We start from the raw sequence: 21,256 nt of genomic DNA on the forward strand, positions 1-21,256 counted from the left end.
AAACCTAAGGTCCCCCACTCCCAATCTTGACACATTAAAAAATGAGGGAAGCTCACCTAGAGATCACTTACTATTATATGGAATGTGGTTTTACAAAGTGTGTTAAAACCTAACTTGTGTTTTTTAGACCTGTTCACTGCCGTCTTTTAAAATCCTGTTTTGGGAGTTTATTCAAAATTAACTCATGGCCAGACCAATGAATGGGGCATACCAATATATTTATTCTTCTCTATGTAAGGCCCTATTCCATGAAGATTTCTTCCTGCCCTTAATTTTATGTCCATTGAGTATTCCTTTTGAAGCAGAATGCCAACAGAAAGTGCCTGAAGTTAGGAATATGTATAGGTCTTTGTACGAGCAGAGCTCTAATTAGCTGCACACATCACACAAATCACCATACTGCTTTCAAGTCAGAGAGATTATTTAATAGTGAGGAGCTTTTGTGAGATAAGACAACTTGCCTATGACACCATTTATTCGATAGCAGCTTCCTTTTTCTTTCATGTGTGCTTTCCTTCCCGCATTCTGGCTTGGCATTGGTGTGAGAGGACTTCCTAGACAAGTTACCAAATGTTCTTTATCACTAGCAATGTTCAAACCTGGGACACCAGCTGTAGATGCTTCAGACAGTTTGACTGCGCAGTCCTATCCATGTCTATACAGAAGTAAGCTCCAATGAGTTCAGTGGGTTTACTCTGAGGAAAGCAGTTACAGTTTTGGAGTTTGTTGTCAGCAATATGATGGCACACAGCACTACTTCTTTACATCTGCAGGTGTGGCAATGAATGTGTAGGACTGTTGTCTTGCCTCAGTAATGGATTGGATGAGAGCCAACAAACTGAAATTCAGTCCAGATAAGATTGAGATCCTTTTAGTGGGTGGTTCCCCAGGCCAGATGGATGGAAGGTTGCCTGCTCTTGATGGGGTTACACTTACTCTGAAGTAGCAGGTACACAGCTTGGGGGTCCTTCTGGGTCCCCTGTTGTTGCTTGAGGCTCGGTGGTGCAGAGTGCCTTCTGTCAGCTTTGGCTACCAGCTGTGAACTTATCTGGACAGAAATAATCTAACTTCTGTTGTCTATGCTCTGGTAATCACTAGGTTAGATTACTGCAATGTGTTATACATGGGGCTGCCTCTGAAGATGGTTCAGAAGCTTACCTGGTGCAGAATTCAGCAACCAGGTTGCTCACTGGGGCAAGATTTGAGCATATAATTCCAATCCTGGCCTGGCTGCAGGAATGTGCCAATTCGTCTCCGGGCACAATTCAAAGTGCTGGTTTTGACCTATAAAGCCCTAAACGGTTCAGGACTGCAATACCTCAAGGAGTAGCTCTCTCCATGTGAACCAATTCAGGCTCTGCAGTCATCATCTGAGGCCCTTCTTTGTTTGTCTCCTCTGCCAGAGATCCAGAGGGCAGCAACACGAGAATGGACCTTTTCTGTGGTGGCTCCCCCTTGTGGAATGCTTTCCACAAGGTACCTTTGTTCACCTGGTACCTTTGTCGCATATCTTAAGGTCCCAGGCAAAAACATTTCTATTCTCCTGGGCCTTAGGCCAATTAAACAATCTATGGCCTTTTAAACTGTGTGTGCAGAGTTGGGTTGTTTTTTTTACTATGTAATGCATTTTTTGTGTTTTATATTGCAAACTGCCTTGTGATACTCAGGTGAGGGTGATACAGAAAATAATGATAATAATAAGATTGTGCCCTAATTCAGAAGCTTATAGGGTTTCCCAAACAGATTCTTGCTTCTGCTTCCTGTTTTTTGCCCTATAGTGAAAACATTGTATTGGGTAATAGAGCATCTTAATGAATATGCTTTGTGTATATTTTTAAGCACTTTGTGATTTGCACATGTATGACCCACAATTTATCAGCAAGATGCTGCTCATCGGATTCAACTTGTTGATGCAGTGCTTAAGCCCAAAATAACTATTTCCCCCCATTTTTGAAAATTTCTCCCAATAATATTTATGCAACATAGTACCCCCCCCCAATGTACAGCTTTAAGTGATTAATAAACCTTATTTATTTATGCCACTTTAAAGGTAAAACTACAAACCTTCTTTAGATGGTTTACAAAATAAGAACAGAAGCATGAAAAACCTCGTATAAATTAATTGCAAATAACTAAAAAGGGCTTAAGAAAACATTCCAGTTAAAAGCATGACTGTAAAATATAAAACCACTATTGATTAAAGCAACCTTCTTTTTAGAGCCTGTATTAGCCTTTTATAGGCTAGAGCTAAATCTCAGGCAAACCTTTTTGGTTCAGAAGCCAACGATTTGAAGCAGGAGGCTCATCTTCACCTTTTTCATTTCCATTTGCTATCTGTTTATGTCCCTTATGTCAGCAACTGCAGTTCTCTCCTGTTGCTGAATCTCATTCTCTCTCTCTCTCTCTCTCTCTCTCTCTCTCTCTCTCTCTCTCTCTCTCTCTGTATTTAGCCAGAACAAGGTCAGCGAGCATTCCATTCACTCTTGCATGGTTTCAGTGACATCGAGTAGCCAAATCTCATTGGATATGTTGCATCATCATGAGGCAGAAGTTTCTGTCTTTCTATGCCCTTTGGTTTAAAAGTGGAGAGGGGAACGAAGCGTCCTGCAGCTGCAGGGAGCATGATCATGGCTGCAGTAAGTCCTTGCTTTCACGTAAAAAGAGACTCCCTATCATAGCCTTCAAAGGTGGAGAACTCCAGGGCATTTCAGTTCTAATGTTACAAGTCTGGGAGTGCACGTATGTTGGCTACCCTTGATATAAGGTTTGCCCATGCTGGTTTGATAGCCTTTTAAGACCTTTCAGGGCTAAGAGCCCATTACCGCTTTCCCTGGTTCCAGTTTGCTCCAACCACTGGTGCCATGAAGCCATGTTGTTAGCCACATTTTGTATGCACCCTGCAGTTTGTTGAGAAATACTTCAAACGGGCTTCCATCTGATTTGTAAATGCAAGCTGCCATTAAGATGAAGGGTGTACAGTTCAGACAGTCATTGTGCATGCGCAGATGACAGCTTCCTTGAATAGATGTGGCCAGTGGTGGAGCTTCATGCTCTGGTACCGGGGACGGAGAGCAGGCAGGGCCGTGGCGTGTCACCCACAGGGGCGTGGCACACGTCCTGGGGGTGTGGCGCACCAACCGCAATGGCACCCCAAGGAATTGTGGTGCCGGGGTGGTACACCCCCCCCCGCCCCTCTTCCTTTTCCAGTGGATGTGGCAGGCTGGGAGTGTTTGCAGGTACAGAGAAACAAATCAGGTACAGCACACTGGGTGAAGACAACTACCCACATCTGGTGTGAACAGCAAGCACAAATGTGACTTGAAACACAGTAGCAGGAGCACAGCCTCACTGCCTTTTAAGATGCTAATGTGCACATACACTCTGATATCAAGAACTATGCAAGTAGTTCCATGTACATATCAGTTTATGCATCTGCACACATAGCCAACATCTCTGAAAACTTTGGATACTTTTATGAAAGGAAGATGGGTCTGCTCTTCCAAATAAAAAGACAACTGTCATACCCAAGTTCTTTCCCATTGGATCTTGGTGATTTTATTGTTTTTCTTAAAAAGTGAAACCATCTCTCCACAGAGACAGCAGTAGAAAAGTAGTTTTGAAATTCTGCAACTTCATTACCGCAATAATGATCTTTCTTCCTATCGAGACATTAATGCTAGATGATGCTATGCATATTTCCACTTGCATGCAAAATTACATTTGAATGACTAAAAGATACAGAGATTAATTTAATTATCACATTAGTAGTCAGTGCTTCGTTGTCCAGGATCATAGAACAGAATAGCAACAAAGCGTAGTTGGCTTCAGTAACGCTAACTGTACCCTGCAAAGAGCAACACACCACCCCCATATCAGAAGATGACTAATGTGATTCAGAGAGGAAGATATCCATGTAATATCCACATTAGTGCTTGTTCTGAAGTTAAAATCCCATGTTTAGCAGCAACAGCTTGTCAAATAATAATTCACTACTACTGCTGGTTTTGACCTATAAAGTGTTAAGCAAACACTTGGGACCAGGGTGCCTGTAGAAGACCTTATTCAGCATATTCCTTCTCAAGAGCTGAGATCTTGCCCAGAAGCTGCCTCATTGTCCTTTCAGGAATTCAGTAAGTGACAATAAAGATGAGGGTCTTTTTCTGTGAATAACCCTCTACCATATCCTCTGAAACTCCCTGACCTGGGAAATTCAGATGGCTCCCTGACTTGCTTCATTTATGAGGTAGTTTAAAATATGTTCTTCTCTCCAACTCCTGAGCCCTCTGATATTTTATTTATTTTTGCTGCTGTGAGTTTTGTTCTTTGTTGGTCTGTTATATTGTTCTATAATTTTTAGTGAACTCTGATCTCCTTAGGGATGAAGAGCATGATATACATGAATAATTTTAAACCTGAAATAAGCTCTCAAATCAGTTGACTTTTTCCCTGTAGAATATGAGATCAGACAAATTCTGGGTTGAGACCAAGTCAGTCATAATCAGAGCACAGCCATTTTAATCAGTGGTCTTAACCTAGTCATGGCCTTTGATTTCAGTGGGTTTACCCAATGTTGTCACCCTCCCTGAGATCTACAGATGAAGGATTGTATACACACTAACTAACTAACTAACTAACTAACTAACTAACTAACTAAATCTGTGATCACCACAGACTTGAATTCAACCCCATGAATTCAACTTCTCCTAACATTTAGCTGTATTTTTCTGTAGATATAGTCACTCAGTGTAAAAGTCACTGAAGACATCTTGAATTTCATAGAAGAGACTTTATCTCCACTTCCTGGAAGCACCAACCTTTGGGTTCCAGGTGAGTACACAGTTACATTTTCATCATTTGAATTGCAACAATAATTAAAGATATGAGATTCTACTCATCACCAGGTATTTTTGTCTGAAATTCTGCATTGTACTACATTGAAGCTTGTTAGTAAACGTTGTTTGGTTAAATTTATATGGTTATTGAATGCTTTCAGAGTTGAATGCAGCCAGAATGAGACTGATAATTTCAAAATGGTGCCTATGAATGAGAACATTAAAAAGCGCTCCACAAACATTTCAATACTTGAATATATTATTGAGTTGTTGTCTGGAAATGTGAATATGAGTGGGAGTTTTGTATATTTTATGTGCCAGTTTATTGCATTAATTTATTCTTTTACACATTTTCTATTTCCTACATATTAAACTCATGTGAAATTAATGCCTTAAAAATATTCTGGATATGTAGCCTGAATTTTGAGAAATTAGAAACTTTCCATAAAAGCAAGTAATATCAATATGAAAGTGTAAGAGTACCCAATAAACAAGGCCACTTGCAAAGTGGTATTCCATCTTCTGAGAAATTTATGAAATATTTGTGTAATACAATTAAGTTTGGAAAATAATATGCATAAGTTGGAGTCAACCTTCGCACAGTTCCACTCAAATATGGGACATGATTTAACAACTTTAATTTTCAGCTGGATCCTGCCAGTAGAAATGATGTTCCGTCATATTTCAGGACCATGAGGGGCTGCAATAAGAAAGAGGTCAGAGAAAGCCTGCTTGCGGTGTTTTAGATGTGACTCTTTGGAGCGTGACCATAAAGTTATAGAACTGGCTATCCTGCTAAACATTCTTTTGAGAAGTGTTTTTTTAAAGCAATGTTATGAGAGAGATAAAGGAACCAAGGAAGTAATTATTATGACCTATATTTTTGAGAAATGGGATGCAGCTGGTGCTGTGGTGTAAACCACTGAGCCTTGGGCTTACTCATTGGAAGGTTGACTGTTTGAATCTCCGCGACGGGGTGAGCTCCCATTGCTCGGTCCCTGCTCCCCCCAACCTAGCAGTTCAAAAGCATGCCAAAGCACAAGTATATAAATAGGTACCTCTTCGGTGGGAAAGTAAACGGCATTTTCGTGCGCTGCTCTGGTTTCGCCAGAAGCTGCCACATGACCCGGAAAAACTGCCTGCAGACAAACCAGTAAAGTGAGATGAGTGCCGCAACCCCAGAGTCGTTCGCGACTGGACTTAAATGTCAGGGGTCCTTTACCTTTACCTTTTATATTTTGGAGGTATTCTTCATTTAGTGCCTTGAAGATCAATTGCTTTTCTCTTTGAGATATTTTAATGGTCCTAAGTACTAGAGCAAAAGCAATACTTGCTTACCTGTTGATGTAGAAGTATTTACTTAATCACCTGAAAACAACTACAATTCTTTTGCTAACACCTTGAAGGAAATTTTTAAATGGTCAGTTTATTTATAACTCAATTATGCAAGCAAAAAACAAACTTCCTTTGCATATAAAATAAACAGTGCTTAGCTGGGATATATTTTGGGGAGAATGTGGGAGGAAGAATATTCTGTTGTACTGGGGTAAAAGTTTCCTATCTCCAAATGTCTGAATAATTAGATGTGGGAAATGCAATGCTGTGGAAGAACTTATGATTTTATTTCTGTTTCACTATGTGGCAATTATAATAAGACTAAGAAACTATGGAAGAAGAGAGTGATTGATTGTTTATTCATTTAGCCTACCACGAAGGTATTTCTCAGCAAAATCACCCACTGATACAAGGTACTGTCTATAAAGACTCAGTGCACGGTCACTTAGCAGTTCAATAGGTGAATGTCTATGGCTCAGTGAGGCAACCTATAAGTGGCAAGTGGGTTTGTCTGTAGCCCTTGTCCTAATTTCAAAACTCCTGTGAAAGCTATTAGTTAGCCCTGTGGCTAGAGCTGACTGCTGGGCACAAAAGGGGTGAGAAGGAGGCGGGGGGAGAGAGTCAAGTGGTGGCAGAAAGAGAAGAAGTTCTAGCTCACCACTTACCTTGACAGACTAAAGATTGCCTACTCCTATGATGTCTCTCTCTGTCTTTGGTAAAAGCACATCCAACAATTAAGTTTTGCACCAGAGGTTTTTTCTCATTTGTAGAATATTTTCTTAAACGTTAGCTTTCTGTTGTTTTATAATAATTCTGGGGGCTGTGTGTGTGTGTCCATGTCCAAAGTACTTTCTCATTGATGTGACAATGACTAAGTGTCAGTGGTGGGTAAATGGGACATGTACTTCAAATATTTAAGAAGTATCTGTTTGAGCTTCTGGTGTGGTGTATGAATGCATGTGCTAATGCTGTTAGCATAGGACAGAAAATGGAAGGAAGCCATTTAAAGACCAAACCCATGCCCTCTTTGATATGGGTTTTCTGTTCTCATTACAGATGCAGAAATAAAGCATCTAGTGTATAAGGCTCAAACTGTTTGGGAATGCAAAGAGCTTTTCATGCTACACCGTGCACATGCCATTCTTAATAGTATATTTGCAAGCAATGAGTGGAGTCCGATTTCTGCTCTAGCACTTGCCAAAGTGCTTTTGATCCAATAGATGCCTTTGGCAACAGAAGAGCAGGGGATGAAATTTACACCAATTCCCATTCCACCCTGCAGCCCACATGCCATCTTCCATGTTGTTCTGAGGGTCCCTCAACTATCTGGGGGTGGTGATTCCCAACCATCTCCTTCCCTCCTTTTCTGTTGGGGATTAAAAGGGTGCCAGCTGGATTCCACCTGCTGTATTTATTCAATTCCCTAAATCAAAGAGGAGAAAAAATGTGCTCTGAATGATCTCACATACAAGGCTTCCTGATTTCAGAAACTAAGATCTGTGTGCACTATTCCAAACAAATTGTTTCCAGTGGTACATATCTTGTGGAGCGTAAGAGTAGAGAGCTGAATTCAGTCTGACTCCCTGCAAAAAAACAAGCATGTAAAGATACTGATGGAGCCTCTGTTCCTAGATCAGGCTTTTCAGCTCAGGAAAATAGGATTTTCTGCATAGGGTATCTGATGTTGCTTCTGTAAAAAATTAATTATAATTTGCAAATTGTTGGGTATCATTAGTGAAAGCGAAGTAACTAAATGACTGATAGCTAACTATTGAGGCTAATAAAGTTTAGGAATACTAAGAATTATATCATTGATTGAATCAGATTTCTCTTAGTCATTAAATTGGTGTTCGGGAAATAGCATTGCATTACAGTATTTTGCATAAAGAAATTCCCAGGTTTCCCATTAATTATCTTCAACTTGTTTATGAAGAATAAACCTACAGTACTCTATATCTCTAAAGGTTATCAAGTAAAAACAATAGTCATTGTCTCTTTCATCTATGGATTTATTGTCCAGCTGTGCACCACAGTTAACTCTGAATCGTTTTGGAAACCATGGTAACAACTGTCATTATTTGTGCTATATTATAGCACTGTTGATTATTCTCAAGAAGACCTCTGCAGAGCAACCATCACTTATGCATGAAAAGCTTTCTAGTGCAGATCCTAATCTATATGATTGAACTGATTTGAAGCCGATTTCATACAACCTAATTGCTAGATGTAGCATGAGTCCTATGCACAAACATGTTATCCACCAAATAGTTCACATGCACACACTATGTTTGTAGGTTCAGGTTGTTGTTCATAGGATTGACAATAAGTGCATGTAGATGTTCATCAATACACAGGCATCTATCATGTGAGCTGTCCAGTGTCTGAAAATAGTTTGTCATTCAATTAGATCCTGTTCAGGAGTCTTTCTGTATGTGGCAGATCCAGGGTCAGAGCTCTGTAAGTACAGTAAAATAACACTGCAGGAAACATTGTGCAAACTAATATTGCAGAGAACAATGGCCAGAGGGCTCTGTGTGCAAAAAAATAAGATACTCAAGCATCTCAGTGCATGAATGTGCAAGACCCTGAACAAGCAAATGTGCAGTGTGAGGCATGTAAATAAAGCAAAACAGCCAGTGCACTTGGACAAATCTGAATTCTGGTATTTTCTCTCTCTTGTGGTTTGTGCTCGAGTTTGCTTGTATTAAGAAAACAGTGCTCTATCTGTAAGCAGAAGAATGTTTTGCATGCAGAACAACTTACCCTTGTGTTTTTAAACTCACTTTGTCAACTGCAAACTTGTGGAGAAGAGTTGTGGCTCAGTGATGGAGCACATGCATCATATACAAAAGGTCACAGGTTCAATCCTGGGCATCTTTAGTCTGGTCCGAGAGAGACTCCTGCCTGTGACCCTAGAGAGCTACTGCTAGTTTCTGTATTGATAATTCTGAGCTAGTTGCACCATTGATCTGACTTGCTATGATGCAGAACCCCATGTTCCTGTGTATGTCACAAAATACTGTCAGAGTAATTGGTGGCTTGTTCAGTCTTTCTCTTTACCTAAGCATAAAGGGAGGATCCTGATGTAGGGAAGTACATTGATCATGCAATTACTGACCAGCCAAATTTCCTCCTATAACGCATACCCCTTCCTGTGTTACGACATCCTTTTTGGTGCAGGCCAGGAAACTGCATGGGTCTTCCCTCTCCAAAATAGTGTGGAAAGATCACACCAATTGGCTGTTGTAAGTGTTACAACATACACAAGGAACCTGAATTGACATCACATGCAGTCCCCTACTACAGGGACCCATTTAGTCCTATTAACGTATGGACTGGGCCTAGATTATCCTAGATAACCCTGCGACTATAGCCCTAAACTGCGTATTGGTTTATACCGATGCAATTGACAAATGTACAAACACCATTTATTGTCCAATGTAGTTTTTCAGGGTGATGTGTTCTGGTATAATTACAGAGAGAATGTCCTGAAGTTGTGTGGTTTAGTGGTTTTTAAGTTAGAACTATGAATCCCCAGAGAACATCTTCACTGCATGCTGAGATTGTTTGCAGAGTCTCTCAACCATTACTGGAGAGCTTGACTTGCAAATGCAGAGAGGGCAACATGTCCATATATTACTAAGGGCCTTTCATTAAATCTTTCTTTTAAAAATAATTGGTTCTTTTAATCTATAATGGAACATAGACTTACAGGCTGCCTGTGATTAAAATTAAGCCTTATTTGTCATTTAATATGGTGCTATGTTTCTTCCGTAATTGAGCAGGGATCGATGCCAGCCGTGTGATGGACAGTAAGCTTATCCAACATGACTGAGATGGATTTCAGGGAAGACAAGCTTTGCTGTTCTATGTACAAGTGGGATGTGCTCACCATATCAGCAACATTTAATTATTTTGTAGGTAATTATTCATTTGAGGGACACAAGTTTCAGAGTAATGTTAGAAGAGCTGACAGACCAGTACAGTCATTGTTTGTCTTAATACATTGTTTGGATTTCTTGGTGGGAGACAATAATTAGTTTTTCATTATATTTGCATAAAGTGATGTTTTACGAAATGAGGAGGTTTGGTTTACACTAGATTAAAATGCAGCAGCAGTTTCTTTTCTTTCTTTTAATCAGAAGAACATTGATGTGATGAGAGAGTTATGACACAGTATATCAGGAAATGCATACTGAGGGGTCATTTGTCAGAGAGGATATGGCTCTGCTTGTTGTACTTTCGGGGGATAAAAAGAAAAGAAAATAACCACCCAATATTATTCTGTGGGAGTTTTCAGGCGAAGGCATGAGGGGAAAAATAAAATGTAATACAGGCTTTCATAATGAATATGTTCCGCTCCAGCTTGAACAGACTTATTTGAGACTGTGTTTGTGAATACGATTCTTGATCAGGAAAACTGGATTTCTTTTGCTCCATTGTCTGTGTTTCCTGCACCATAAATAATTGTTATCTCTCTGCTGGTTGCTAAGCTATAAATATTAATGTTTCCCAACCAATATTAGCAGAAGCAAAAACCCTGCTTTTGGCAGCATCTGTGAACTGGAAGAGCGATGTCTCAAGCAGGTATTATCTATCTGTTGGGATTTCCATCTTTTAATTTTACAGAGCAGAGAATGTTGTGTCTCCATCTTTACCTTTTTCATACTAAACTGCGGTTGGATGCATTGGGACGCACATATTGTTAAATGGACGTGTCTCAGTCTGGTTGGTGCAAAGGTTTCTGAGTTTTTCTGTTTGTTTCTCCCCACCCCCCGCCCCGAACATCTCTAGATCTCTGATTTCAAGGCCCATCTTGCTGCCTGTCAAAATGCAATATCCACTGAGATAATATACATCATTTCCATGGCTACTGCAGTGTGACATGATTTCACGCTATTTGTCATGAAAACCAATGGAGATTCTAAGAAAAGTAATCAAGGTCTTCTGATTTGGACTTTGATAATTTTTCATTAATGAAAGATGAACTTCAGGCATTAAAAATGTGGTGATCTACTAAAACCTGGTCCTTCAATGTTCTGTCATAGACCTGGTGTAGACATTTTACTTAGCGCATATGTAAGTCCTCTTTCATATAGGGCTTAATGTTTGTGGAGCCAAGGGCGGAAGAGGCGCTGAATACAACATAGGCAGAATTAAACAGATGACAACAGTAGGGGATTAAACACGCCAAAACTTTATTAATTACAGATATCAGCAGGTTTTGGAGTAGGCATTGGGTATGTATCTTGACATCAACAGCCTGCTTGCCAGTTGATGATTGACAGGGTTGACCAAGGTTATGGGCTGACCCTTTGATGTGCATCAATTCTGAGCCACCATTTGGGGGTGCTATGGCCTGTCCGCCCCTGGGCATCCAGCTAAGAAGCTTCTGCCCCAGGCTCCCTTTAACTGCAGTGCAGGGAAGCCCCACCCCCTCACACACTTAGTTGAAGGATTCATTTTCAATGCCTTGCCTGCCATCAAGTTCTGACGTTGCTATGAGCTAGGCAGAAAGCCCAGACCAGCCAATTGGCCTCAAGGGAAAATTTATTCCTGGCCCCCCAAATGATGACCGAAGCCCTTCCGTAGCAAGGCACACAGAAGCTAGCCCACTGGCACCTGTGCAGCTACCAAACACAAATCAAATGGAAGGAAGGGTAGGAATCCAGAGGAGAGCTGTAGCCAAGGCATGGGCGTGGCGGGCTTAGATTTCCAGGGAGTGGACCAGAGGGAAGACTGTGAGGCGAAGTCTGCCCTGTTGCCCTCTCCCTATGCCATGCCAATGAATGCCCCTGTGATTGACTGTGCTGCCCGTGAAAGAGGCCCCAGTAAACCGGCATAGCTGGCAAAAGTGGCATGAACTCGCTCCACACAAACACACCACCCCATGCTGAAGAAGGAAGCCCTGTTTGCCAGAAATCAGGTAAACAGACCTTTTTGAAATGTTTATGTTACACACCAAACATACACAAACTTCAGCTGTCCACATTAGGAATCCATCTTCATGATAATTTGTTAACACTGCCTCATTTCAATGTATACATCCACCCAAGCAGTTGCTGATTGTGCCAGAGCACCCGAGTTAAGACTATGCTGCGTTCTGTTTTCTGTGGTGATTCATGACAGCAAGGAAATGGGTACGGCTGAGGAATTCAGTATTTGTGAATGCCTGTATGAAAACTCAATACTCTCTCAGACTGACATGCAAAACAAAGTTTGCGTCATCCAGGTGTCACACTGCCTGGGTGTTTAGATGCAATTTGAGGGTCAAAGATTGCAATTTTGATAAAATATGCATGTAGACATTTTCACTTGGGCAACCTCTGAACTGCACTGGGGATGGGAGACAACCTCTTTTATATTTTCCATTCCTCTCTGGCTGCTCAGAATAAATGCAAGTACTGGGACATTGGTATGGTACAAGACACATTGAGTAGCAGCCTTTAAAGAATAAAATTGCCACTAATGAAACATTGATATCTGCCTCCAGCTCAGCAGTACTAGTTAAAAGTGTAAATACTGCCAATTTCTAGTCAATTTCTAGGAGATGGCCACACTTCTCAGATGGCTGAATTCAGGCAGTCTTTAGCTCTGCGTTTCTCAGCGCACCTGAGGCATGCAGTAGTGGCTCAGGGAAGAACTATCTATATGGCGTGCTTTACTTAATATTCATTTATTCCAGTCATGCTTATTAACTCATTCATGCATTTTTTATAACTTCCAAGAGATAAGTTACCTGTAATTTACTTGGATAAATTACATGCAGATGTGGATGTTAAACACTTGCAGCGTCAGACCGCATTTCCATACTTGCTGAAAAGTTACAATGTACTCAGCAGTGGGGGGTGGGATTTTAAACCTTTTTTAATTTAATGTTTCATCATGCTTGTTTTGCTTGGGCAAGGAGCGAAACATCAGCGTAGGAGCAGAGGAAAATGTTTGGTACCAGCTTGGTTGCAGGAGTTGCTGGAAGGAGGCATGCAAGGTGCCATCCTGCCATCTTAGGGAATCCACTATGGATTTGTGTTGTTTACTCCTTAGCCTTTTCTTCTCCCAAAGATGTCCCACAAAGCAGCAGAGCTTTAGGGTCAGTTTTCCTTCTCCTAGATGGGCTACCTTCCCAGGTTGATGAGCCCCATCTGTCCCTCACTTCCCTCTACAGCACATGTAGAAACCACTTGATTGTTGGACCTTCTCTTGGTCTTGTCTGCTCAATACTCCAGAGGAGGCATACAAGAGAAGTCCCATCAGCTACCCTCACCTGGTACAGCCTGCCAGTCAAAGCCGTTCACATGGTGTAGCCGCTGTCACATGCTGACAGCTTCTAGGAGCCCCAGGTGAGAGCAGAGTGCAGGGTGGGGACCAAAGGTGGACAAAATACCCCAGAAATAGCACATGTCCCACAAGAGAGGTACTACAACCCAAACACTCCATACATGCCACACCTAGAGAAGGATGCCAGAAAATGATCTCAAGGACCAGCTAGACATTTGTAGGAAGATGTGATCTAATGTGTCACCAGGCCCTGAGCCATTTAGGACTTCAAAGTTGGGGTCAGGGAAACTTTCCCATCCAGAGAATCACATTCCCTTATTGGTAACCTTCTCAGGTGCTGAGCAGAACAAGAAGCAAAATCCTTTGCTTTCTTCTCTTCCTCCCACCCACAATTCCAGTTTAAAGCACCTTTCAATTGCCTGCTCCTTTTTAAAGTGCATATTAGGCCAAAGAGTCCTTGGATCATTTTGTGTTTTCTCTAGAAAATTCCCTGTTTTTGCCTTCTGCAAGAGAGGGTGCAGCACCAGTGACTGGCTTCTCTTGTAAATCACTTTGGGATTCCTTTCACTTGTGTGAAGTGATAAATAAATTTAATAATCTGAGTTAAACTAGCAGAGGCCATATACGTGGCAGAAAGGCACCTTCCGAGCAAATATTTCCAGATGACACATACACATAAACAGACCGGCCACACTAGAGGCAATAGACAGGGCAGCAAGAAAATGTAGAGAAGTGTAGGAGGGGAATATGTGGATTGTAGAGTAAATGGAAATTAGTCCACATGAGAAATAATTTGGGATAGGAAAAGATGGGAATTTGGTATAACGTCCATATAATATGTCCTGTAGTGGAGGTATTTTATATCACCCATTGTTTGAGTAAAAAAAAGGGGGTTCTAAAGGAGTAAATTCAATTGAACACATTGGGATTTACTTCTGAGTAAATATGCTTAGGCTTGTGTGGGAGTCATAAAGCCATGGCAGAGGTTTGTAAATACTGCAGGGTACCTCCGGACCTCGTGACCAGCACTCTGAGCTTTACAAGGTATTGGAATGTAATGACCTTGTATGGCATGGGTGCAATAAAAGCTTGACCGGATGAGGTAACGTGAGACATTGGAATGCAGCCATGCGGCTGGACAGAACAAAGAACAATAAAAAGTGATCGGAGAGGAGAAGAAGTCATGAGCTGCTCTCCCTTACTATGGAAATATTGCTGGCTTCTGTGTCGTTATTTTATACTAAACAACAGCCACTTGTGACGGCTGGCTCCAACAGGCTTGCATAGCTAAATGTTACAAATGTGACACTACAAACCAGAGGAGTGATCTGCACAGGTCGTTGTAAGGAACAATTGGGATTTTGAACAAAGGACAATATTTTCAATGCAAAGGTGACATGAATATTTAGGCTCTCATTCCGTCACCCCTTCCAAAAAAACCCGGATCCCCTCCTTATCTAATAAACAATCTTGATTTTAAAAAACAATGCAAATTCTTACTTTCCTAAGTTTTGGCTTGGCATGCCTGCAGGATTTCTAAAAAGTTTATTTTGAACCCTCCCCCAACAATTCACTTTAAGTAACCATGTCATACATTCTTCCCTATGTGGTTCAATAGAATGCAATTCAGTACAATAATAAAAGACCTGGAGGGATCCAGGAGTCAGCTGAGGGTGTCAGCTAAGGCTATTCTTCTTTCCATTTGTTTGTTTCATAACAAGCTAGTTGTTGGCTTTTGGCACCCCTCCAAAGAACTGCCCTTTGTCCCCTCCTCCACCCTTTCCTCTCCCAACTCCCATGTTGGACTTCATATTAGAGCTTTGAAGTTCGATCCTTGCATTTACTTGTTCCTGGTTTCCCCAGAAGAGGTCCTGTTTGCCTTTTACAAGAGACGGTTACTGGTTGCTGTTTGTCATGTACTGTGATTAGTAAATGTCGAGTGGGAGGAGACATGTACATATATCCAAATACCTCTGGTATCTTTGTGGTCGGGTTTTAATTGTTGCAAGCCACTTGGGGAGCCCCTCTTGGCTGAAAATCAGCGTATAAACCAACTAATGAATTTAATATATTTGGCATGATTTTCACATACTGCTTTGGAGGATGTCAGTTGCGGGTGAAATGCTAGGGCGCTGATCAAAATATTAATGTTCTTCCTCCTTTATAGATTTCACTTGATAAATGCCAAGCCTACATTGCCACTTCAGCATCTTTGACTCTTTGTTTGGTTAAACAGCTAAGCTGTTTGTATAGAGAGCCAGACCGGTAATGAAATAATTATTATATAAAGCCCTCGAAGCTAGCTAATATAAGGGTTCACCAAGGACTAGAGAAGCTTTTTATAAAACTCATTAGTTAAGCCATCTGGATAAGTTGCTTACAAGCTTGGTTCTTAATACACATTTCTTTTAGTATTATTATTAGTTTTATTGCTATTATTATCATCATGGAAAAATGATCTTATCCCAAAGGGTACTATACTGTCAACACCAAGAGGCGGAACAACTAGCTATAGGTCATTGATAAAAATGTGGTGTTTGCAAAGGGGGGGGGGAATGGTGGAGCCTGCCAGTTTATCTCATTGATATTAAATGTGCACTGATATGCACATTTTAAATATTTCAGAATGCTGGCTGCATTTGCAAATTCTCTGCATTTGTGTTGTATATGGGAGTAATTGCAAATGGGCTGTTGCCCTCTTGGATTACAAGCTACCAGTTTAAATTCCCCTCAGAATATTGCTAGCTAGGCATGCATACTAGACCAACTGATTTTTTTATTATTATTTTTTAAAAACGCCCTTACAAACTGGGAGGGAAGACATACCTTGGCACTTACCTGTGCACAGATTAGCTTAATTTTCAGCTGAAGGAGGCTCGTAAACAATGGTGCTGCCAGGTTTGAGAGGATCCTCGGCAAGATGTTCCCTCTGCACTGGACTGGCCACTCCATCACCCTGTTGTTCTTCCCCACCCCACCTTGCTCATTCACTTTTGCTATTTCAAAAAAAATATATAGCATTTTGCTCCTCTTGTCCCTATCACATGTGTGAGGGTTTTTCCGTTGTTAACTAAACCTTCCACTTTTCTCATGGTATCTGTGTTTGTCAACACTCTGTGACAGATCCTATCAGCATTATATTTCAGCAGGACTTTTCAGCTGCTTCCCTGCAAGGCAGGGAAGCTTAAACAACCCTTGGCCCAAAACTTCGTATTTTATTATGTGAAGCTAGCAATGGTCAAAAACTTTTTGTAATTCTTGGATTTTAAAACAGGAACATTGCAGTATCCACCACAACAAAAAGTAAATCACCCAACCCTCTCCCTACAAACCTTGTGGTATCATCATATAAAAGCAAGAGATATAATCACAGAATCATAGAGCTGGAGAAAACCATGAGGGTCATCCAGTCTAGCCCCCTGCAATGCAGGAACCTTTTTGCCCAACTAGGGGCTCAAACCCAAGACCCTGAAATTAAAAGTCTCATGCTCTACCAACTGAGCTATCTTTTGCACATTAACAGAGAGCATGTCAGTAAAATACAACTTCCACTGTCATGTTTGATTTAGTGTGAACACTATCAACGTTGATAAAAAAAACTGTGTGCTTTTTATTATTTCATAAATGCAGGAATATTTTACATTCAGTTTTATATTTTTGAAGTCCCCATCTATCTTTCCATTGTTACTGAAAATGTTATTGTTGCAATTTGCTAGTATCATTTTCCCAGTTCTCTGTGAGTAATATTCAGTTAGTATGAGAATTTCTAAGGACTAGGTTTTCGTTTGTATAGCTGGTTAATGTTGTAATTTCAATATCAGTGTCATGTTGTATTGCCACTAATGTCACATAATTGATAAAACAAGTGCACAGCCAGACTAGTCACATTCATCTTACTAATTAAAAAGGTCTGATAAATTGATTAGCTTGTTTGGTAAGCAAGTCTTTGATGTGCAGAGAAATACAAATGGACCTATTCATGCATATTCCATTAAATTGAAAAAGATGGATGTCTATACAGGTATTGTAAGGCCTGGTAAAAAGAAGATGCACGAGGATTGTTTGAAACACACACTTCCAATTAAGACAGAAGTAACCAGTATCGTTCCTAACAGTACCAGCCTTAAGACCCATTTTACCCAAGGAAAGAATTGTTGATGAACCCAGACCGCCATCGATCCAGATAATCAGTCATACTCAGGACTGAATGAACCTTTATTTGTGTCAGCCATTGGCCATAGCAATAAAACAACAATGTGAGATACAAAGAATAAAAACATACTTAGGAATGTTTGCAGTTGTTTCATCCAACTGATGCATCCCTAAGAAAAAATGCATTTTTGCATCAATCTTCAGTGGTCAACCTCCGCCTGCCCCTTGGATTGGTGTCTGGTGAACTGCGTCAAACACTTTTACAATGCAATACTAGGCATAGTGCAACATCTTTCTTTGCAGGCCATTTTGTGACTGGACCTATAAGACTTGGGACCAGCTTTTATTAATAACATCTGCTGGGAGTAATGAGAAGTGCAGGAAGTTAATCTTTGTTGTGGCCATGAGCCCAGTGCTGTCCATGGTAAGGTGTCTGGTTATCCATAACCCCAAGGTCTGAGCCTTGTCTTCTAGTGAGTAGGGAGGCCTTCCTGCCCAACCTACCTACTTACTGGGTTGGTGTGGTCAGTTAGCTTGGATATGGGATGTTATTGAGGCTAAGGCCACCGAACCCAGAGATACGTGCCCCTCACCTTCAAAGGTGCACTTTCCTTTCAGACAATGTGACTAATTAACCTATTTAACAACAGCCACCCCTACGTTCTTACTGGCCTTCAGCTTCCAGTGCAGAGGAGACATGCACACACAAAAGCTCCTGCCCAACTTGGCCAATTTGTGGACAAGCAAACAATTCCTACAAGACCCCAAAGCAGCTGTAATTCTGCACTGCAATAGAGTGTGGGCTGGTCAGATGCCCAAAAGGCCAAAGAGGATAAAGGAGGAATGACACGGGCTTATGAATCTCAGTGGTGTGTCCATTGATACTGACATACATGTGCATACCCTGGTGTTCCTGTGTTTTACCTCTCCCCAGCTGGCTGCAGTAGTGCTCCTGAGCCATAGTGTTGAGTGGGTGGAGGAAGCTGAAATGTGGCTATATCCCTGCAGAGAATATAATGCATTGCCCTCTTCTAGTAACATAAAACATTTGTGGATTTTAGACTATGATGATTGCAGCTACTATAGTAACGTTCTTTCAAACTGGGAGTTTGTTTTCATCAACAGCTTGGTTGTGTAATTTTTTTGGGCACAAATAAGATTTCTCACCAAATTAGTTTTTAAACAAGATCCCTACAATTTATAAAATGTATAGATAACACACATTGGTTTAAACAGATTCATACCCTGATTTAAATGTGCCGACTGATCATGATTTCAGGATCAAAAATAGTTTTCTGATTCCAAGCTTGGAGGTTAACATTTGATTGCCCAGTAATCATATTTCTTCTGCACCTGATTTACTTGGAACATTTTGTAGATGGTCTTATACAAGAGAAGGTCATAGTTCATGCTGCAGGGCATATAAATGGTTCAAACTCCTGGAAAATTTATGGCCCTTGCTGCTTGTATTTCTATGTGATGTATAACTCAGTTCCTCAACAAATTTGGAGGATAATGATTGATCCATTCTTGGAACAGGGGTGAATGAAGTGGGGGTTGCAGGGCACAGTGTTCCCTAACCCATTAACAAACATGTAGTCGTCCCTTTACAGATAATAAAAGCTGGGTCAGTAATATGTATCATGTTGGAACCAAATTAAGTTTACTCAGATTTCTTATTTGAGTGATTGTGATTCTGATTTAGGTTATTAATGCCATGATGTTAGTTTTGACACCTACATCACATTGACACTGTAGTTGCTTTGCTTTTGTGTAGATGTCACTATCTTTAGTGATAGCTCTGTTGGCTGGTGTGGTGCTAATAACACCAGTGTTGCAGGTTCTGTACAGGACAGCATTAATACAATTCTGCGATTCATTTTGCTCTTACCTCACTTCTTTCCAGTCCCTTGCCCTCACCATATGTCTATATGTCTGCCAGTTTAAGCAAATCCTTCATGCATCTGATGAAGTGGTCTATGAAACCTTATGCCGCAAGAAAATTGTTCTTTTTATTGCTTGAGTGCCACTTGGTGGTTTATATTTTGTCAATTCATCCTGAAGTCCCCAGTGCTACACCTCCCCACTGAGCCAGAAGAACCCCCAGTCTCCTGAAACATGTGTTGTTGTTTGTGGGAGGGAGAATCAGGGGAAAGTCCCCAATTGCGTTTTCTGCTGGTGGGAGTGGAAATCATGATATAAGCCTTGATAGATATCCACTCTTAGTCATACTATATCTGACCCATTGAAATCAATGTAACTACTCGGTATATGACTCATTCTGTATATGTTTAATTATGTGTTTAGTTGTGTCTGTTATACATTAGTAGTGGTGTTCAACCCAGTGAAGCAGTTTATAGGAAATAGTAGCTAAAGATTATCTTTCTAAATTCATATTTATGGCATCCAACAAGAGTGAGATAAGGTATCTGTTTGTGGTAACAATTTGGAGCTCTGAATTGACAGGATGAAGAAGTGTATCCCATTCCTCATGACTATTCAGCTGACTAATTACCACAAATGTGATTGCTTCCAGAAATGCTTTAGTACCTCAGAACACTAGACTTTTAAGGCAAGATTATCAGCATGAGAATAAATGAGTTGGCAGGAGATAATATACCCTGAAAATAAGTGTTAAATGATTTATGCATCATTCATAGATGTGATGCTGCAGAGTGTTGAAAAGGTTTTCTTCTTCTGGCTTCTGAAAAATAAGGTTAGGAATATATATGAAAATATATAAATGTTAGATTAGTTTAAAAGATGCAACAAGTACTGCGAAACTAGGTAATGTGGGCTTGACTTGAGTTGAAATTTGAATAATCTCTGAATAGAATCTATAAGATCCAATTTGGGTTGGACAAAGTTAATCAGCATAGGTGTGCCAAATTTGCAGTATTAAATATTTGAAGAAATCAATTAAAGAAGAGAATTGGAATCTTTTCACACATTAGGGACTAAAATGTAATTCCACATTTGTAACATTTGAAGCAATTTTCATTATAATTTTTGGTACTTTAAAAATAGTTGTGAAAGTAATTTCTTAAACAGAAAGAAAGAAAGAAAGAAAGAAAGAAAGAAAGAAAGAAAGCATTGATGAGCCTAATGGATTATATCTGACATATTGTTTGTCCACAATAGAAGGCTTCTTGATTCAGCAGAGGGAGCAAGGCTTGAACCACCATCCTTGCTGTGTTATGAAGGTTCCTACAACTGTCTATAGAGGATTAGGTGATGGAGATTCAGGGATGAGGCTGACTATATGAAAAAATGCCTTTCTTCCTTATTCTGTTGATGAAAGTCTGCTGAATAATAATAATAAAAAGTATTCAATCATTGGACATCAGTAGACACAACTCAACAAGAAGAATAAAAATCATTTAAATCAGAAATGTAAAAGACAGACCTTTTTTTTAAAAAAAGTACACAATTCACCTTCTAGGACATTTAGATTAATATAGGAAGCTGCCTTGTATCTTTGGTCCATCTAACGCAGTGTCATCTACTCTACCATCTGCTCTCCAATATCTCAGGCAGATGGTGTACCTGCTACCTCCTCCTTTTAAAACTTGCCTTTGGCATGTACAGTACATGACCTACAACAGAGAGAGAAAGAGAGATCTCCATTGAATCCCTACGCATCTTACCGTCTGCCAGCT

General features: G+C 40.4%; 1 long non-coding RNA gene across 1 annotated transcript in view; it reads right to left on the minus strand.

Annotated features, from left to right (window-relative positions):
* Positions 1–20,812: 20,812 nt before the first annotated feature.
* LOC310835418 overlaps positions 20,813–21,256 on the minus strand; it is a 143,733-nt gene continuing 143,289 nt past the window's right edge. Inside the window, exon 3 of the long non-coding RNA XR_014559657.1 lies at positions 20,813–20,902. This is a non-coding gene — a long non-coding RNA (uncharacterized lncRNA). The remainder of the gene's footprint in view (positions 20,903–21,256) is intronic.

The sequence above is a fragment of the Podarcis gaigeae genome, assembly GCF_964106915.1.
Source record: "Podarcis gaigeae genome assembly, chromosome: 2".
Lineage (NCBI taxonomy): Eukaryota > Metazoa > Chordata > Lepidosauria > Squamata > Lacertidae > Podarcis > Podarcis gaigeae.